Below are 21,048 nucleotides of genomic sequence, written 5' to 3' on the forward strand. Positions count from 1 at the left end.
TTTCTTGCTGCTTTCTTTTTCGTCATATATGCGTCTCAAAAGACTTTAATGAACCGACGTTCGTGTCACCGAAGCCCCTCCACTGCACGTAGGTTCTTCACTTTGTCGAAATTACCTTTGAAGGAAGGCCACCTTAGAATGAGGGAGCGGAGGGTCCATACACCGTCCTTTTAAGCTTCCTCCTTTCATACTTCCCGCCCCTGGCGCAAGGCAGTTTTATGAGCAGAAATCACAACGAATGCGAGTTCGAATCAGCCTTATGCCAAAGAAAATACAACGGGGATAGTCTTATGTTCACGTCACTGCGCCACTCGCACATTGCCCCAGCGGTGAAGCTACAACGGCAGTCTCAACACGTACCTCAGAACAACGCCTTCGCTGTTTTTGCTTTCCTGAACAAATCAGTGCCAAAATCGGCCTTAACGTCTTTACAACTCCCCCTCGAAACCACTTGTTGTGGGACCACAATGTTGTTATAATGAAAGTTGTTGAGACATTTAGCGACGTTGAAAAAAGAAAAAAGAAAAGGTCAGAGTAATCGGTGAATGAGGCGAATGAGTTCATGCTCACCGTTACGCAGGAACAAAGATCGGGGCGATCAAATATAATATTTAATCAATGTTCCGCAAGCGCTCTGAGACAGTAAGAAACTTTCACAGTAACCTCGTGAAACTCACAAGTGTGGTTGGACCAAAGTAACTCGAGTTGCACTTTCCGTCACCCCTTTTATAGGTTCGTGGCGAATTTCCGGTGGAGAAGAGTCACAGAGTGGGCTACGTACGCCATCGAATCGCACAGGTGGCGCATTTCGCCGAGAGTTTAGGCAGTGATGTCAGCAGCACGCATATGCTGCAATGCGCTCAAGAAAAATAACAAAAAATAGAAACAAGAGAATAGCGGTGTGTATCGTATTGCGAAATGTAGTATTGCGGCTCGTATGGAAAGGTTTCTCAGATGACTCATGTTTGTTTTATGTGAACTGTCTGCCACAAAGTCGAGGCACATCGTTTATTCTAGCACCAAAAAAGGAAATGGAATCGCGTGGTCTCGTTCAAACCTTTATACTGTTTTACAAAGCAATTTTCTCCTTGTCACCGTGCACCATAACGAAGATGAAACGTTTTCTAAAATGAAATATTTTTTAGAGCGTGGCCTGGTGACCCGGGCAATTCGAGCTGCAGCTGGCCATGGCATCCCGGATAGGGACGCCACCCACCATGGATGACCGACAACCATAGCGCGCTCCTTTCTTCCTATTGAATGGGAGCCATAAACGTTTTTTCCTCCTCCTCCTTTAACGGCGCTGTGACTTTGGTGGAACCTAAATTCAGTGGATATCACGGAAGAAATTTCGTTGTCCCGTGAGCGCTACGAGTAAGATCTCTTTATTTATTACATTAAAATTCGTACTGACGTTGCTAGCGTTCTCATATTACTTGTAGAGTGCACATTTTGTATATGTGTAGGGGCTACTTGCAGGCGTGGTGATGTGACCCTGCACTTGATTTTTGCTTGTTGATGCTTTTACTGGCTTCTTTAATTGTGTGAACGAAATTGAACGTACGGAGCAGCCCATTGCACGCGCATGGCGTTTCCCTGTTTTTTAGCACATTGTGTAGGGAACTGTCGGAATGGGAAACTGAAAATATCACACCAAAACTAAGGTTTTTCAAGCAGCACTTGCGTTAGAACTCCGGCGGATTAACTAAGGTCACTTCGGGATCTTTAGGGTGCTCCGCAATCTCGACAGACTGACGCTTTGTTTTTCGCCTGCATCAGAAAAAAGAGCCTGGGAATGGTCCCTGTGATCTCGAGCGCAGTAGCGCCATCTCCTGAATTACTCAACTACCCTGGCGGTTGGCTTGACGCGCGGTACTTTTTAATGCGCAAGCACTCTCTACCGAGTACCACTGCCGCGAAAAGTGCAAGGCCTTGTGTTTGCACAAACATGTGTAATTGGTGAAGTTAAAACATTTAATAGCTGTAATAGTTTGGTTCTATTTTATCTGTTGAAGTTCTGGACTTTATCCTGGAGGCTAACCTAGTTTCCTATATATAAATCCGACTCTCGTAATGTCTATTCAGCCTTGAGGCTATTGAGTAAACGAAAATACAACAACAACAAAACAAATAAAAAACAAATAGAGATTAAAGAAACACAGAAACAAAATAACAAAAATGAAGTAACGATATACCAAGGTCTTGCTAATCGAACGCAAGCCTAGACAAAAAATCGCCCAAAAACATCAACCATTTAAGGTCTTGAACGGCATGAAAACGCATAATCGGTAGAGTTAAGACACTTCACCATTACATAAGGAGGAATAGAGTGTGAATAGACATTATTGGTAAAAACGAAAAGAAGAATAAAGACAAAATAAGCGCATGTGAACCAAAAATCGGCCCAATGTATCCCAATATAGCTAAACACGAACTAGACACAAAAGAAACGCAACCAAATTTGCCTTCTTATACCGAAACATGGTTATATAAAAAATAAAAATAAAGGCCTAAAATCATGAACGTTTGCCAATCCAACGCCCTCCATAGAATAACTGAAAAACACACAATTAATTAAGATTATCACACGAATTTCTACCGAGAAAACATGAAGTTCATGAAACCAAGAATAGGCGTAAGAATGCTTACGCAAAACTCGACAATGTTTGGTATTTCTGCACTATTTCTCTTCGTGCGTTTGGAGTCAAGTGGTTTGAAGCGCTTTGAACGAGAGCTCCACAGGTTTACCTTGATTTTAAAGTTTTTTTTCTCTGCCGTCTGTGTATGGGGTAATGTCATTCTGGGACGTGTTTGTCTTTCAAGTCCGGCTAAAATAACGGACTCAGTTCTCGTGCACCTCCTTTATCGATTGATTGATTGATTGAGGGATTGATTTTTGATAGAATACATGCTCTGGAAGAACATTTGGTAAGGCAGGTACATAAATTAAATAAATAACTGGAGGGCGGTCAACAACAATAAAAGAAAAATTACACCTGGTGAGCAATAAGGATGATAATAAGTTTCTAAGCTAAAAAGAAAGCAGGTGTATAAATTCGCACTAAGAAATGAGCTAACCAAAAGGATGGCTGATTCGCGGAAAATGTAGGACAAAAGACTACACGATACATTGTGGAGCAAAACACAACAAGGCCCAGAATTCAAATGCGTAATTGTAAAATGTACGCATCTTTGACGGTGACACATTGTTTTCAATTAATATTCATCTACAGAAATCGATTAGCCCGAAATATTCATTCCCCCGTACATTGTGTCCATAGTTGGGTGGCAGGTGAACTTTGCATCTGGGGCCTATAAGCTCCCTGATTTGTAAGTACAGTAAGTGAGAAATGTGTAAATAGATTCCAGTAATCAAATACAGAAAGAACAAAGCTTTCGGTTCTCCTGGGGCTTGAATGAGCAATACTATCAATAACCGGTGCTTCGCACCATTTGTTTAGCATTTTCGATGTGTGAAAGTGCAAAACTAGTTACAATGCATGCACTAACAAAATTTCTTTATACATCATTTTAAACTTCATTTTCTAAGCCGTTACTAATACATCAATTGTTCTACGTGCATAGAACCCCTTGCAATATTCTTCCCTGCTGACGTTAACACACAGGATTAAAAAAAGAGTCATCGCGGCAAGGAGTATCGAAAGTGAAAAAAAAAAAAAAAATGTTCCTTACCGCGTGAAAAGTGAGTTTCTAGAAGAGCGAAGGATCCGGGCGTGCAGTAGCGACATCGTTTAAGCGCCACGTGAATTGGGCACAAATAACCTACACGCACTTAAAAAATTGTCCACAGTCAGAAACGAGTGCAATACTTAGCCGATCGGTGCCTTAACTAGATAAATAATATGCTGATCAAATCGCACTGGAACTAGTCGACAACGCATTCACCTGGACAAAAATACTGCACGTCGTCACCGTAGCAAGACTTCCTTCTCCCCAGAACGACCCCCGATTCACACTGGAACTGAGAAAGTCGTTCAACTCACCGCGATCGGTTAGAAGCGACGGAGCAAGTCGTGCCGAGCGCTCACGGTGCACGCGCGTGGCGTGTATTGAACGAAGTGTCTTCCAAGTCCGCTCGCACTCTCACGCCAGTGTCAGTCGTAGCAGCTGGTTCCCGGTTGTTGCCCGCAAAGGCGAAACCGCAGTAAACTCGGAGTCGAAGTCCCGTCCGCCGTAAAGAAAATTCCCCCCGTGAGACTCGTTCGTGGCGAGAGAGCACGCGCCAGAGGACGTCTTGCGCCCCAATCGAAAGAGGCGCGCGCGCTCCGGAGGCTCGAACGCGTCTCAGAGCGTAACTGCGGGCAACGCTTCTTCCCCCACGGGAGCGCAAGATGCGGAGGAGGCGAGAGAGGGGGAGGAGGCGCAACGCGTCTCCCAGGCGGCCCTAGTGAAGCGAGAAGTACTCCGACTTCGCACGCGCCTCTGAGATCGCCCATCCCGAATCTTCCGCTCGGATGAGATAAATAAGAGCCCTGCCTATCCACCACGGTCATGGCGACTTGGCTAAAAAAAGGAGGAATGAGACAACGCGGTGCGAGATGACCACAGCCTTCGACGTCAGTGGAGGCCATTCGCGCAGTCAACCCTGTCACCAGCGGTGTCGTTATTTTTCTTCCTGTGTGTGCGCGTGTGTACGCGACGCTGAGCGCGCTGACGAAGCGGTCTCAGTCTTTTTTGCCGCCGTCGGCGGCAAGCGGTCGAATTGATGACGAAGTTTGGTCCGTCGGTTGGCCGCTAGCAACAATGCATCGAAGAAATTGTTCTTTTTTAAGCATTGTGGGAGGAGAGGGAGTTCTGGCGGTTGCGTTATCGGAGAAGGAAATATCTGCATAACGCCGCTTTTTTGTCCGCCACTTAAAGTGGTACTGCTATTTTTTTCGTCGAGTATGAGTAACCGTCGTAATAGTGTAATTGCAGGTCATTTGCAAACAGAGCCGAACAGACTAAAGCAAGAAATAAAGCTAAACAAAACGGAATTTCCCCCAATATGACCCAACGTGGAATAAAAACGGCGAAATGTAACCCTCTTTGGCTGCTGACAGCGAAACCTGGCTATAAAAAACCGCAGTTCGTTACGAGCGGAGACAGCGACACGCGATATGAAGCAAATATTTGCCAAAGAACGGGAAAAAGCGTTTATTTATAGAACGGCACGCGCGTAAAGGCGTCATTGCGTAACACGATCTCTCAGCCGTGCTCGGACGGGCACGCGCGTCCTGAGAAAAGATCGTCCGGAGGAGGCAAATATGACGGCTGTCAGGTGAGCGGTGACACCGGGGCCGTATATAAGCGTGTACCACGCCTCGGTAACTCGAGACGATAGCTGTCACGTGCTCTTGTTCGAGTAGCGACCGGCTGGCAGGAAATAAAGAAATGCGAACTGTGCCACCGCCCGCTTTCCTTACGATAACGAGGACGACAGCCTGGTATGCGCGTCGTATGATAAGTGACTCGCGAGCGTCGACGTCCGGTGTGTCGTCGAACTGGCGCGTTACGTCGGCCGACGGGCGGGTGTAGCCATTGTGTTCGGAAGATTTGTGCCCCAATCGGCGCATCCTTGACCAGGGGCCGAAATCTAATTGATTGATTGATTGATTGTAGGGTTTAACGCGCCAACGCAACGCAGGCGTTGAGGCGCGCCGTAGTGGAGGGCTCCGGGTTAATTTTGACCACCTGGGGATCTTGAACGTGCGCCTAAACTTTCATACACGGGCGTTTTTGCTTTTCGCCTCCATCAGAAAAGCGGTCGCCGCGGCCGGGGAAGGAGAGGATTCTGCTGAGCGACACGCGTCGCTTTGAAGCGGCGCGGCAGTGGTGGGGCATTTTGCATGTATTGTTGGGTTGGGGCGTCGCTTTGAGGGGCGGGAAAGCGTAGAAAGTGAACGGGAAGCGTTAGCGTTCCAATGGCTACGCGCGCTCTAAAGCGCGAGAAGTCGCTGGCCCGGTCAGTAGTGAGTAGTCTCTGGCTCCGTGGGGCTCCCCGGGTGTTTTCTACGCTTTTCCGTCCCTCAAAGCGACGCCCCAACCCAAGACTACATGCAAAATGCATGACACTACCGAGCCGCTTCAAAGCGACGCGCTTCGCTCAGCAGAATTCGGCCCAAGGTGTCATAGGGGAGGGGGGGGGGGGGGGGGATTGAATTGTTAGATTTGCCCTCAGTTTTCGCAGTAACATTTTTCAGAACTTAACAAATGTTTTCGGTAAAAGTTAATACATTGTATTGGACAAGTGTTCAATGCTAAAGGGTGGACCTGATCTGCTTTTATTTCTTTCTTCTGTGCAGAAGAAGAAAAAGTTTCGATACCAAATTTTACAGCAAACCACTTTTTGTTGAATTAATCCCTTCGACTAGACTTGCTATGAAGTGAATATTGCTTGCAACTTCAAGTATAAAACATAACGCTTAAACATTTATTGTGGAACCTCGATAAACGAAAATCGGTTAAACGGAACTATCGTTTAAACGGAACAAACTCTTCACAGTTGGTTGGTTTTGTATTAAGGCAATGCAAAAAAAAAATTCGTTAATTGGAACTCAAAGTTCCCGACCACCGCGCAAACGGAACCGAAAACAGACTCAAACAGCAACTATTTGGGCAATCACAGTGCAATCGTAAGACAAATCACTGCACCCCCATCTCTTGCCGGATATTTTACGGTTCCCGACTGCGGCGGTTTCTGATTTCCTGTGACGGTGCGGTGTCCTCTTACTTTGTGCGGCGGTTTCTGACTTTGTGCGGTGTCGTATCCGACATTTCCTCGCGAAGCCAGCATATGATGGCAGCGCAGAAACGACCGCACAATGTGCTTGCCTTGTCCAGGAAGTTGGAGGTAATCAACGACTTCGATCGAGGGTGGTCGGCTAACAGAAACGGCGCTTTCGACGAAGTACGCCGTCCCCAAGAGTAGCCCGACGAGAATAAATCGAAGTTCCCACTGTATTTTACATGGGGAATGAGTGAGTAGACTACCGACAATTTTTTTTTAAATCCAGTAGTATAGCTTAAAAAAAAGTTCTCTGGTTACTTTTGTGCAATAAAGTTTGTGCCCCTAATGTACCGTTCTCCTCATTGCCTAGATTTCGCATATCGGGATCCACTTCCGCGAAGACCACTTGCGCGCACGCCCGCCGCGCCGGGACCAACGGCGTGAAGAGGATTGTACGGTGCTGAATCTATTCTCTCTCTAAACGAAACTCCTGACACACCGAACATATTTTCGTGGTACCTAGAGGTTCCGTTTAATGAGAGTCCACTGTAATACATTTCTTGTCAAGTGCACCTGCGACAATCACAGCGCACTTGAGAGACACAGATAAGAAGATGGACACGCAGCACCGTGTGCGCGTATTCTCGTCTGTGTCAAGTGCGCTGTGCTTCAAGAATGTTGAAATACCAACTATCAGCGAGTCTGTATATAGTTCTGGCTAGTTCGTACGAGATCTTGCGTTTTCGTGCTAAATTTTCTTAGAAGACGATAGAGGATTACAAGGAAGGAGGAATAGGATGGAACGCAACGTCTCGTTCGTCCGTCCGTGGTCACCACTGTGAAGACGGAATCATAAAAAAATACGTATAATCCGAAGTGATTTAAAGTCGGGCCTCCACAGCAGCAGCCGTATGCGCTACAGTGCTATCACTGCACGTTGCCAGCGGTAGCGAAAAAAAGTTGTCGTTCTTGTCGTTTCTCTCTTCGTGGCGATGCATTCCCCCCTTCAGGTATGATTGGTCGAGGAATCGGAAGCATTTAAGTAGTAATGTGTCAGCCGGACAAAATCCGCAAACTGGGAATTGGAAACACAAAAGTTGTAAATAGTTCGTGCCGCGTGACATCTGAACGTGATGGCACGGGAGTACAGCAGCTGCACACCATCCGCCCAGAACCCTGGTTCTAGGGAAGCTGTGGCGTGTGGCAGTCTGCTTGCTGACGTAACTCGTGCCGTAAGGCGGAGAAACGACACAGAAGAAAGAGCTACAAACACGATGCCACACACAAAAGAAAGATCAGTCGAAGTAATTCGTGCCAAAAGTTGAAGGAATGAAAGTGAAGAGACAGAAACACGATATAGGAGTAAAGAAGTTGTTAATAGATGACACCGAGCTTTCGCTTTCAAATCACGTAAGCAGACTTCAGTGTTCGAGGAACTTTTCCGCCCGCAGGCAAAAAAAAAAAAAAAGCAAAGGTTACGTTTATTTTCACAAAACGCAAACATCGCCTTATGAGCTTCACTGGAAATTGGTACAGGGCGCTAAACGGACGTAGGCGAAGGATACACGAAAGACATATACAGTTGCCCGTATATGGCGCCTGTATATGTCTTTCATGCCTGCTTCGTCTACGTACGTTTAGCGACCTTTACTTCCATCGAAACAATGGGCCAAACAATGGACCAAGCCATATGAGCCTTTGTGCCGTCGAAAAACGGTATTCTGATAGTCACAAAAGACAGGCAGCGCTTGCCTGTGTTCTTTGGCGGCAATAAAAACGTGAGGCTCACGACCACAGACACTCCTGAGGATGCGTTCGGAGGAACGGCACGCAGCTGGCGTGGAGGTAAGCGGACGGGCGCGCAGCTGAGGCGACGCGTCGTCGTCGTGTGTACGGGCTTCTTTATAGCCCGACATTTGTGCTTGAGCGCAGCTGCTCACTATATATACGCTACGTGACGCCGAAAAAATTCGCGAGCGCCTACTTTGTATAATAGTCCCAGGTAGCGTTGACGTGTGCCCAAAAACGCACCGCGGCGATGGTATACGTTAAGGAAAGTGCAGCAGCTGCAGTGCAGTGTGGCAGCTTTTTGCTCCAGCACGATGTGATCGATTGATTTTAGAAGTTAAACTTCAAAATGGTTGGATCAGGTCGGCCGACGTCGATTATCGATGCGATAATCCGATGAGACGACGACTCGCTGGCTCGTTGGCCGACGGCACATAGCCGACGACGGTCTACTCCAAGTAAACTCGAAATGTACAATATGTACACTTTATTTACATGACGTGTTTACAACTCATGGCTCGTGATCGCAAACAAGAGGTCGGGCAAGGCCCGCGTCGAGCGGGGCTCGCCGCTCTACGCGCCGCTCTACGCACCGCGGCGACGCACCCCCTGTCTCTGTCCAACCGTTTGATCCCTCTCTCCACCTCCAAAACATCAAACTCCTCGGCTTTACCAACAAAATTCCGCCCACAAACGGGACGTCACAACTTGAGAGTGAGGATGGCTCATTCATTAGCCCACACTTGGCCACTGATTGGTCACCGTGACAAACAAAGCTATAGGTGGGTTCAAAACAGTAACGTGACCCACCTTTCTCACTCTCATACAGCAACCCAAAGGTATTCCGCGAAACACAAATATAACAGAAATTAAAGCCAACCAACTAAAAGCAGACCTACCGACATGAATCGGCTCTCGGGCTGCGCGTTAAAGTATTGTCATACCATGCACTTCTATGTTTGTGCTCCGCGCCGGCAGAATTCCTTTCCTTTGTTAACACGTGGAGCGCCTAACAAAGCGTGGTCGCCTAACCCATTCACGCACGCCAGCCACCGAGTCGCCAGCCAGGCTCAGACGCGTGACGAACGGAAATTTCGCCCAGTAACTTTGAGCAGTGCAACTACAACAGACAGAACGTCTGGTGACGTCTTCATAACTCTGACCCAATGTTTGACCCCTTGACCGACCTTCAGCTCCCGTCCGCTTCGGGGATTCTCGCAAGGAAATCCATCTTCGAAAGCTTACATCGCTTTCAGTAATGGAGTGACGACGCGTATGCGTCGTCTCCGGGCCAGCTCGTCGGGTGGACAAAAAAGCGCGGCGAATAACAAAACCCTCCGCGGTTTTTCCTTAAGCCCCTCACGTCAACTCAGCTCGGCCGGCGGGGAAACAAACAAAATGCAGGCAAACAAGCTAATCCAAGTGAAAGATATCTCATTGCCGGGCGGTTTTAATTATTTAGTGAGGAGCCCGAACTTAACAGTATAGTTTAAAGGTACCCTGCAACGTCTTTTTCAATTTTTTTGAAATGCTAAATGCTTGCAGAACGTAGCCGCCCAACCCACCCAGTACTTAGATTAGGGGGTCGCAAAGTACCTCAGCCAGAAATTACTGCTCTGTGCCCATCAGATAACTTGGAAACTCGCTCGAAAGCTTTTTCTCTCTTTCCCGGTCTTGACGTTCTTCGACGGCCCGAATTACGTCCGCGAGGCCATGTAGCGGCTGTTGGCCGGTTTTCCTTCAGTTTAACTAATGAATGCTGTTAGATAGGAACTTTGAAAATAAAGCCAATAAAAGAAAGCAGAAATTGAAGGCGTATCTGGTTGGACAAGCAAATCACGCAATGCCGCTCCGTGCTGGCGACAACTGTAGCTTTCGCCGAGCTTCCAGACGCGAAGGAAAGAGTGAAAACGTTTATCGAAAGTGTTGCAGGGTCCCTTTATCGCGCCGTCCCAACGCGGGCGATGAGGTGCGCCGTAGTGGAGAGCTCCAGATCAATTTTGACCACCTGGGGATCTTTAACGTGCGCCAAAATCTCGAAGTCACGGGCGTTTTTGCTTTTTGCCTCCGTCAGAAAAGCGGCCGCCGCAGCCGGGAATCGAACCCGCGTCCTCGTGCTCAGCAGCACAACGCCTTAGCCACTGAGCTACCGCGGCGGGTGTGATGGGATGAACCCGACGTCGCTGACCCCGCCAACGCTGTATGGGGTGCGTGCAGTGCCGGACAATCACCACCACACACTGTGCAGATTCACACCACTTTTTCGCTAAAATATAGCCGTTCAAGAGCAGGCTACGGGACTCTTACAGTCTGCAAGTTACATTTAAAGAGAAAGCCACATTATGGGACTCGAACGATACGAAAAAGAGTAAGCAGGTATGCAAAAAAAAAAAAAAAGATAAGGAAAGCCACATTATGGGACTCGAACGATACGAAAAAGAGTAAGCAGGTATGCAAAAAAAAAAAAAAAGATAAGCTTCACTTTAACCTTCCCTTCAGCCTTCCGCTCGCTTTTGGATCAATGTTACGGCAGTGTGTGCGGTATTAATACTAACTGAAAATATTCATCAGCATTTGCACTACTTGAAGATAAATGACTATCGAAGCTGTTTAGCACGCGTCAGAGAGAGATAGAGAGATAGATAGATAGATAGATAGATAGATAGATAGATAGATAGATAGATAGATAGGTAGATAGATAGAGATATCGAGAGAGAGAGAGAGAGAGAGAGAGAGAGAGAGAGAGAGAGAGAGAGAGAGAGAGAGAGAGAGAGAGAGAGAGAGAGAGAGAGAGAGAGAGATTTGAGGTGACCAATACCCGGACTGCCGAAAACGGGGTTCTGGTGATTTGCCAAAGAACTTTGAACAATGGCACGAAGTCATATAGTATGAACTAACTAATAAGGACCAGTAAATAAGACTTGGCGTAGTGATGGAGTCGTTTTAGTGGCCAGTTTTGATATAGTTTCTGTAGGGATAGCCTTGACAAAACAATTGTTACAAACCGTTTTCTGTAACCTTATCTCCCCCGCAGAAGTTCGCGTATTGACAGCAGCCGGGGATTCTGGAGCGTCTACATCGCTGTGAACTGATTGATTGATTGTAGGTTTTAACGCGCCGACGCAACACAGGCGATGAGGCGCGCCGTAGTGGAGGGCTTAGGATTAATTTTGTCTACCTGGGTATGTTTAACGTGCGCCGAAATCTCGTACACGCGGGCGTTTTTGCTTTTCGGCTCCATCAGAAATGCGGCCGCCGCGGCCGGGAATCGAACCCGCGTCCTCGTACTCCGCAGCGCAACGCCTTAGCCACTGAGTCAGCGCGGCGGGTATCGCTGTGAACTGTGGCAAACAAATGGAACCCGAAGCAATGATGAATTTCTCTTAGCGGCTTATTGTCATATCATTGTTTTAAGAGAAGAGCTTTTTAGGTTCTTATTTCCGCCGTATAGCGTTACCAGAAGAAAAAAAATACCAAGAAAGAAAGACCGAGTGCACGTGAGCATGCGCCTCGTGAGGAGCGTCAGGTGTCGGCCAACTCGACCTTCGAGAACACTCCCCCCAGCGTCCGTGGCCTGATCTCTCACATGCTGTTCTCCTCGCCACTTCACGTACGTTCGCGCCTGAAGTGGGGAGCACAGACACCGACCCGCTAGAGACGTCGAGTTCGCGATGCTTGTTGCCCCGGGCTCCAGCACGTGCTAACGCGGTCCACTTTCGGAGAGATCTGAAAGCCCTTGGAAGATGTGAAAGATGTGGAGAACTGACAGCAGCAAGTTCGGCGGAAATCCATGCGAGGCGCAACAGCCGGGTCTCCGACGAAGGGGGAGCGGCCGCCAGCTCTGCTGTTTCTCCAGCTTTGCACCACCTTTGAATGCAGTGCCAGTTTTTTTTAAATTTTGATAAAGTAAGAGGTGCAGCCATTTTATGATGAGACACGGCCGCTCGATGGAAACTAGTCCCCATCGAGCGGCCGTGGCTGAGAGTTCGCGATAAAGCTTGGAATTCACTAATTTTTCGTCTTGCGCAGGCGATTCTTTTGGAGTGATGGTGGAATGTGAGTAACGGTAAGTCAGAGCTCCTCCGCCATTGAGCTTGTCCTTTCTGCCGCTTTAAAAGAGCCGCGAAGAAGAAAAAAAAATACAGCTTTAGTTCATTAAAAAATACTGCCCTGCACCAATAACAATGATACCAATTTTATCACAAACTTCGACCAAATAATCGAGGTACTAAAGTAAACATGCGAAGCAGTGGCGGCCCCGCCCCCCTCCGCCACTTTCGGCGATTTATCTATGACGATGCAGAATGTTGTTTGTGTGAATGGCAGCTGCCTACCTAAGCTACCGCTAATAAATATTACTGGGCGATAGTTGCACGGGCGTTACATGGCCCCGGCTGTGTGGGGTACTCGGAAAATTCTCCGCATTTAAAGAACACGTGAGTGCCGCTACGTGAACGTGAGGAGAGGCCCCGCTCATGTTGGTGACTTGGTCACGTGGTCGACGGCTCCACGATAGCTGTGCCAGTGATTTCGCAGGGTAAATGGGCGCAAACGCAGGTCGGATATGGCCCGAGGACGCGGGTTCGATTCCCCGCTGCGGCGGCCGCTTTGCTGATGGAGGCGAAAAGCCAAAACGCACGTGGGTTCGAGATTTAGGCGCAGGTTATAGACCCCCCACGTGATGGAAATTAATCCGGAGCCCTCCAACATGGCGCGCCGCATCGCCGGTGAGGCGACGGCGAGTTAAACCCCATAATAAATCGGGTATGCCCGCTCTGCTGTTTTCTGTTTACTCGCGCATCTTTTGTCGCTTGATTCAATGGTGCCTCGTCGTAATCTGAGACTGGCGGAAAAGAACCCGTACTAATGGTATCATACCGGCTGTTTTTATCAAACGACACGAACCATTACTCAGGCCGGGTATCTTTACGCGGTTGGGTAAACATTTGCTTCGAATCATACGAGCAACGTCAAAGGAATCTCTTATCACTTTTTTGTTTCAGGCATACCTGATGATTTCTCAATGGGCTCTTTCGATCGGCAACTCCATATCGCTACGCGCAATAGAGAGGGTGGTAGAACATAGGCGAAATAAGCTCGTCTCGGAACAATTCTGCATGCCCCTTATCCGAGGCTTTGTGGCACCAATGCAACAAAAAGAGAAGGGGTAGGAGGGGTGGGGGCGAACTATCAGGACCCCTTCCGTTGATAAGTTTAATGGAGCGTACTCATGATGATAATATGAGTCACAAGACAGCCGGTCTACTTTCTCATGAGTGGGATCTTTACACATAAATCGCTATGCAACGAATTAGACGAAATAAGAAAATACAACGTGGAGCTGCAAACTCGCGACAATGAATTCAATAGTGTATTTTTGGATCACCTTATTAATACAAAGAAAAGCGAATAGATGAACATTCGCAAGTTATGTAATTGACATAACTTGTTCTGGCTTTCAATTAGCGTTTCCGAATTTAGCAATCGTTTCCGAGTTTAGCATCTGCTTTCTTGAAGGAGCTAGGTGGGGTTCTACTGCCTATCAGCTCTGGGTGTGTAAATACAAAATGTTCAGTAAAAATTTAAGTCACCCACCGTAGTGGCTAAGTGGCTGCTAAGGCGTTGGGCTGCTGAACCCAAGGACGCGGGTTCGATAACCGGCTGCGACGGCCTTTTCTCTGATGAAGCGAAAAGAAACAACGCCCATGTGTCAAGATTACGGCGTACGTTAAAGATATCCAGGTGATAAAAAAGATTCCCTAGCCCCCCACTTCGGCGCGCCTCATCGCCTGTGTAGCGTCGCCGCATTAAAAACATACAATCAATAAAAAATTAGGTCCCTTCCTTTTGTGAGGAATGGGCTGGATCACTTAATGGCGGGAGTTTTAAAGATGGAAACGTTATAATATTTACATAAAGAAATCTTCGTACTGCTTGCCGACGTTGAAGATAAGCGGGATAACCGAAACTAACCCTTACGAGTGGGATATTATTCCCAGTTAGATAGCTAGATTGATTATAGGGTTTAACGCGCCGACGCAACGCAGGCGATGAGGCGCGCCGTAGGGGAGGGCTCCGGATTAATTGTGACCACCTGGGCATCTTTAACGTGCACCGAAATATCGTACACAGGGGCGTTTTTGCTTTTAGCCTCCATCAGAAAAGCGGCCGCCGCGGCCGGGAATCGAACCCGTGACCTCGTGCTCAGCAGCAGAACGCCTTAGCCACTGAGCCACCGCGGCGGGTCCCACTTTGATAAGTGGGGAGCTGGTTACTCAGAAGGCGGTCATAATGGCGGCTATGATGATGCGCCCCAGAAATGTTTCATTGTAGTTGAGGTGCAGACAGTATCGCAAAACAAAACTCCCCTCTTCAGGAACATATGCACAACTGTAACCGTGATGCGTGAGAAACTTCTGAGGTAGCAAATTTCTCAACAGTCGTCAATCCTTTTTTAACCTTAGCTCCTTTACGTTAGCGGTAGGGTATATATCGAGTATATTCATTCATTCATTCATTCATTCATTCATCCATCAACCTGTTTATATGAAAGGTTTCAGCCGAATACTAGCAACAGGAGGCCATGTCGGGGTCTTTCTGAAAAAAACATCAAAAAGGTTACGTCATTCTTGCACCTCTTTCTTCTGGCGCCTAAATCGAAATAAAAGGGATGCTTACATTAAACGATTATTCGTGATCAGAGAGTTAGAGAGAGAGAACGCAATTTATTTGAGCTTTGCGAAGGCTGTCGTGGCTGCCGGTTTGTGCCGGGTAGCGATGGTGACAGCTCTGATGCCTAGGCAGAATTGGATATTCTGGCCTGAGCTCGACAGCGCCTCCTCCCACAGCTCATTAAAGGAAATCGGAAAAAAAGGGTCTTTGATGCATCACCATATGATGTAGGGAAGGGTCGCGAGGGCTCCGCATGCTTTCCAGTTTGGTGGGGGGTGTTTCTTATTGCCAGGAACTGTGATCTGGTTTGAAATTGGCGCCCGCGGGCGGGGCCCAGCGCGTGGAAAATTAGCGGGAATCTCGGCGTGACGGCACGCGGAGGAGACTGGCAAAGACGAGAAAGAAGAAGGAAGATTGTCGATTATTTGGCCTCCATGCAGCCAGGTGCTATAATATATACAGTTGCCTCTCAACGAGAAGAAAAATCCGGTATAGGAATATTTTCCCTTTCCCTTAACTGGACCTTTTCGGTTCGTCTGGTTCATTTTATCCCCATATTCTTCGCGGAATTCCTGGCAATTGTCCTGGCGCTATGAAAGCTGGATGTATCAATTAGATCTCCAATGATAATTTCTGATGATTTTTCTGTATGCTTAGCCCTTTCTTACCCTAAAGACACTCCCCTTCTGCGGACGTTTCGGTCACTCCTGCCACCTCACTTCACTGAAATTAACCTTCTTTGGGTTCCTGGTCATGCGGGGATCACATTCAACGAGACTGCCGACTCTCTAGCAAGGATATCACTTTCTGGGCCTGTACTACACGTCGTAGAGCCGACACCTTTAATAACAGCAGCTAGGTACCGTAGGAGGCTGAAACTCCAAGGACAGCAAGAATCGGTTTTATTATCATTAAGAGATTTTAATCATCTTAACTTCTCATGGAAACCTGAATGGTGCCCTTCACGCAACTTAGAGGTGGTTATTACAGCCTTACGTTATTGAGTACCCCAGTTAAATAGGTATACTTACACAGGTCTCGTCTGGCGCCAACACTCTGTGCAGCTATTGCAACGAAGACGAGACTGTCGAACACTACCTTTTGACATGCCGACGTTTTTCCCGACTGAGACGTCAGTCCCTGGAGGTGCCGCTTTAGAGTTTGGGGATATCCCTAACAGTGCCGGCTATACTATCGTTCGGGGCATCCGAAACGGGGTTCTGCCGCCGGGATGTATGCTCTGCGCTCCTGCGCTACATTGAAAATTCAAAACGATTCTCTTTATGCTTGCGATTGGTCACCCTCGCTTTGATTTTTTAGGATTTTTTTTCAAAACTTTTTCCAACCGATCTAAATTACCTTTCCTAAGCGTTTCGTGATGAGATAAGAATTACATTCATTTTAACCATCCTCTGTTGATTGACCGATCCCCTGATTGGGTATGTGCCATACCTAAAGGCGCAACAACAACAACTCGGTCGCCATGTTAAAGCTTGTTATGCCCTGTACTTACTGTAAATACAGTTCGCTTTTCTTGCTTTCCGTTCACCTTTGAGATTCTTCAACAACTGGTGCCGAAAGACCGGAAGCTGTGGAACGCCCTACAGTGAAAGAGACAGCGGAAAAGCTTCGGGTGTCCACCAGGAGGTGAGCGGTGCGACCGGTGTTCGGAAACAAGGATAAACCGACTGAAGGAGAAGCGTACTGCTCGGCGGCAACAAAATACTCGCCTCATCAATGAATCAAAAGCTGTTTTGGATACGGCGGACATCGGTGAGCTGGCGTCGTTGCGGGAAAGACTGCAGGCCAACAATGACGAATTGGAAAGACAATGTCTTGTTCGAAGAGCATCTCAAGGACGAAGAGTTCGCGGCGGAAATGGATGCTGTACTGAAGTACGGAGACGCCGCTAAAGGTATGCTCGCTCAATTAAAGTCAAGAGAAGCAATGCTTCAATCAAGCCATGTGTCACCTATCCCAAGAAACCCGTCACATACGAGGGTGGATCAACGCGAGGAACTATTGCGAGGCAGTTCCGTCAAGCTTCCGAAACTGGCTGCAATCCTTCGACGGGGAGATATGTCAGTGGCCTAGTTTCTGGGAGCATTACCAGGAGTCTGTTCATACCAACAACTGTCTAACTAAGGAAGAAAAGTTCCAGTACCTAGGTACGCTTCTCAACGGCAAGGCAGCTGCGTCTATCACGGGCCTTCAAGCGACGAGTGAATGCTACTATGATGTCGACATTCTTAAAAGGCGCTTTGTTGACACTCGACGCATCGTTCAAGAGCAACTGGCTCGCGTGAGGTCTCTACCTTCGGTGCAAGCATCGGACGACGTGAAGGGTATGTGCAAGCTTATGGTCTACGTGCACTGCCACATGAGGGGACTTAAAGCCCTGAACATCAGTTCGGCTACCTATGCGACCATGCTGACGGACATCATACTGCAAGCTTTACCAAGCGACGTCGTCGTTGCCTATCATCGACTGGTGGCGACTTCTAATACCTTATCCACGTCGCGCACCGAACAGCAAGACGAAGGCGGGCAGTCGCTATCCCCGCCAACTTGCGAAACAGGCACCGCAGAGCGTGAGCTGCAAGGTCTTCTTGAATATCTGCTGGTGAGGTAGAGAGTCGAGAGCGAAGTTAGCTGGCTGATCGACAAGAGAAAATAGGTCCTCGAAGTGGGTTTGACCGCAAACAACTGGCGCACCTACCCACTGCTGCAGTACCGCATACTGGCTCACCACAGTAAAACAAGACCTACTTCTTTTGATGCTCTCCGAAGCATTCTACCGAGAACTGTGATGTTACTATCACCAAAGAAGAAAAGTTGAAGAAGCTCGCCAAAGACAAGCGCTGCTTTCGGTGCACTATGCGTGGGCATCGTTCAAAGGATTGTCGTCGGAAAGTAAAGTGCAGCAAGTGTCAAGGGAGGCATGTTTCATCTATGTGCGACCCAACGTGGCAACCTAAGAAAGCTGAAGTCACAAAGAGTCTGAACGCTAACAGTCTTCACACGAGCACGTATTCATACTTGACTAACGAGGTACTCCTGCAGACGTTCCGGACTTGGGTTGTCGGAAGTCAGAGTTGCGCATACATTCGTGCAATAGCAGACGGTGGAAGCCAGACAACGTTTATTCGGGAGGACATTTCTAAGACCCTAGGCCTGAAACAGCTTGGAAGTACGAGTCTACAGTTGAATACGTTCGGACAGGCGGCTGCAACTTCACAGCGTCGGCGCCTCGTGGAAGTACGTCTTCGCAGTCAGTACGACGGTACGGAGCATCTTATACAAGCCATTGAAGTGCCATTTATTTTCCAAGATGTTGTCCAAGTGCCGGTTGAACATGACTTCGTGAAGACATTGGAAGACAGTGGTCACAACATACCTGGCATGGCAGCCGTACCTGGAATTGGGCTGCTTGTCGGCTGTGATCACCTCTGGCAGCTGATGACTGGAGAGATAAAGCGTTACTCTGGTAACGCAGGCATGGTGGCTCTTGACTCCGTCTTCGGATGGATGTTCCAATGACCTCTCTCATTGAGTACATCAGTTAACTTGACGCTGAACACCTGCGTTCTACGAGTGAGTGCGTCAGCGGAACCAGCAGACAGCATCATGCAGAAGTTCTGGGAGCTTAAGAGTATAGGTATTGTGGACCAGGAGAATACTATAAATGAGGCGTCGGACGTTCTCTGTGAGTTCAAGCGTGCCGTCAAGTTTCAGGAGGGCCGCTACGAGGTTGCACTCCCATGGAAAGATACTGGTGGTCGCTTGGACGACAATGCTATGAAGAGACTTCTGGCTCTCGGGACGAAATTGCGGCGCCATCCTGAATGCGGGCAGCAATACGACTCTACCATTCGGTCCTAAATGACTTTGGGACACGCAGAGCGGGTAAAGGAAATGGGACCACCACCCTTTCCGGTGTACTAAATGCCGCACCATGCAGTGATTGGAAGCGAGTCCACGACTACCAAGGTCCGAGTGGTTTTCGACGCATCGTCACATGGGCCGGAGTACACGTCCCTCAATGAACACCTGGAAAAAGGCCCAAGGCTTCTGGGAGACTTGACCACACTGCTGATAAAATTTCGGTTGTATCCCATCGCTCTGACCGCAGATATAGAAAAGGCGTTCCCGCAAATTTGCATTCGAGAGCAAGACAGGGATGCGCTGCGGTTTCTGTGGTTCAAGCAAGTTCCCCATGAAGAGAATCCTGAACGTGAAGTGGAAGAATGGAGGATGACCAGAGTACCGTTTGGTACCACAGCAATCCCATTTTTGCTGAACGCCACCTTACAACATCACCTGAGACTTGTCAGCTGCTCCTTTCGGGACACGGCTGCCCTACTAGCAGAGTCATTTTACGTGGACGACTTGCTCGTGGGAACCGACACCGACCAAGAGGCGAAACGTGTTTTCACGGAAGCTAACGCTATACTAGAGTCAGCAGGTATGCGTCTTAGGAAGTGGACCTGTAACTCGACACAACTACAGCAGCTGTTCGAGCAAGAAGAAGGCATCACATCTACCGACGGAACAGTCAAGATTCTTCGCATGGTATGGGAGCCCTGAAGAGACCTCATGACAATAGCTTCAAGGTCTGTACTTAGTTTTTTGACAAAGATCGAAACTCCAAAATATCAGTGCTCTATACAGTGGCACGAATTTTAGATCCTCTCGGAATGATCGCAACATTCACAGTTCAAGCCAAGATATTATTCCAAGAAATATGGAAACGGGATGTCTCTTGGGATGAGGATCTTCCACTTGTCATCGGAGCGCAACGGCGACGTTGGCGATCGGACCTCCGGGAACTTGGCAGCGGCAAAATACCTCGCTGGGTACACTTATCCCCAGAGACTACGGCAGCTCAACTGCACATATTTTGTGACGCGAGCGCAAAGGCATACGGAGCATGCGTCTCTTTAAGGCTTCAAGACAACACCAATTGCGTGAAAACAGAACTGGTGATCGCTCCTATGAGGACGTTGACATTGCCGCGACTCGAGCTTCTCGGCGCCGTCTTCGGGGCCCGGATGTCAAATTCCTTGGAAGCATCTCTTGCCAAAGTACCGTGCAACGTCGAAACTATATTTAGGACAGACTCCCGCATCACTCTGCATTAGATTACGGGTAATCCATCACAATGAAAAGAATTTGTCAAAAATCAAGTCACTGAAATTCATAGACTGACAGCTAGGACACAGTGGTAGCATTGTCCCGGAAATGGCAATCCTGCCGATCATCTCACTCGCGGGGTGTCATTGCACATTCTGAAAACCGACGAACGATGGTGGCATGGACCCACGTGGTTACTGAAAGGCCCTAAAGATTGGCCTACGGAAGAGTCAGAGATTGGGTTGAAAGGCGTCGACGAAGAAAGGGAGAGATGTGTGCAAATCTGCTTTGTGAGGACTGTGAAACCCATCTTTGATTGGCGCCATATTCCAACCTGTTGCGTATTCTCCGAACCACCGCTTTGATTCTGCGATTCATCAGAAATTGTAGAAATGTTGCAATACCTGCGGGTCAACCACAAAAAGTGGTATCAACAAGAAGCGAAGTCACGCGAAGGTGGCTCCATCGTACACGGCTTGCCGAACAGTTCTGGAAGAGATGGCGAAGGGAATATTTGTCACTTGCGCTCTTTCCACCACGCGAAAAATGGGTCCATCCACGAGCTGAAAATTGGAGATATGGTGCTTGTGCACGATGAAAAAGCTCCTCGACAAATGAGGAAGACTGGTCGGGTTAAACAAGTTATCATGGGACGCGACCACAACGTCCGAGCCTGTATTGTGAGGATTCCTAGCGGAGCTACATTGCGACGACCGGTGCAGCTA

At 48.1% G+C, this 21,048-nt stretch overlaps 1 protein-coding gene across 2 annotated transcripts in view; it reads right to left on the minus strand.

Moving 5' to 3' along the window:
- Positions 1-21,048, minus strand: part of LOC144174931 (sialin-like) — an 82,988-nt gene that overhangs the window by 56,219 nt on the left and 5,721 nt on the right. The window contains exon 1 of one of the 2 annotated variants that reach the window (XM_077703922.1): positions 4,005-4,313. The exons of the other annotated variant lie outside the window; for it this stretch is intronic. The gene's annotated coding sequence lies outside the window, so the exon portion shown is untranslated. Of the gene's footprint in view, positions 1-4,004; positions 4,314-21,048 lie in introns of those variants that run through there. 2 annotated transcript variants of the gene reach the window in all.

Source organism: Haemaphysalis longicornis, unplaced genomic scaffold, assembly GCF_048455015.1.
Source record: "Haemaphysalis longicornis isolate Haplotype H1 unplaced genomic scaffold, Haemaphysalis longicornis Haplotype H1 scaffold_3, whole genome shotgun sequence".
Taxonomy (NCBI): Eukaryota; Metazoa; Arthropoda; class Arachnida; order Ixodida; family Ixodidae; genus Haemaphysalis; species Haemaphysalis longicornis.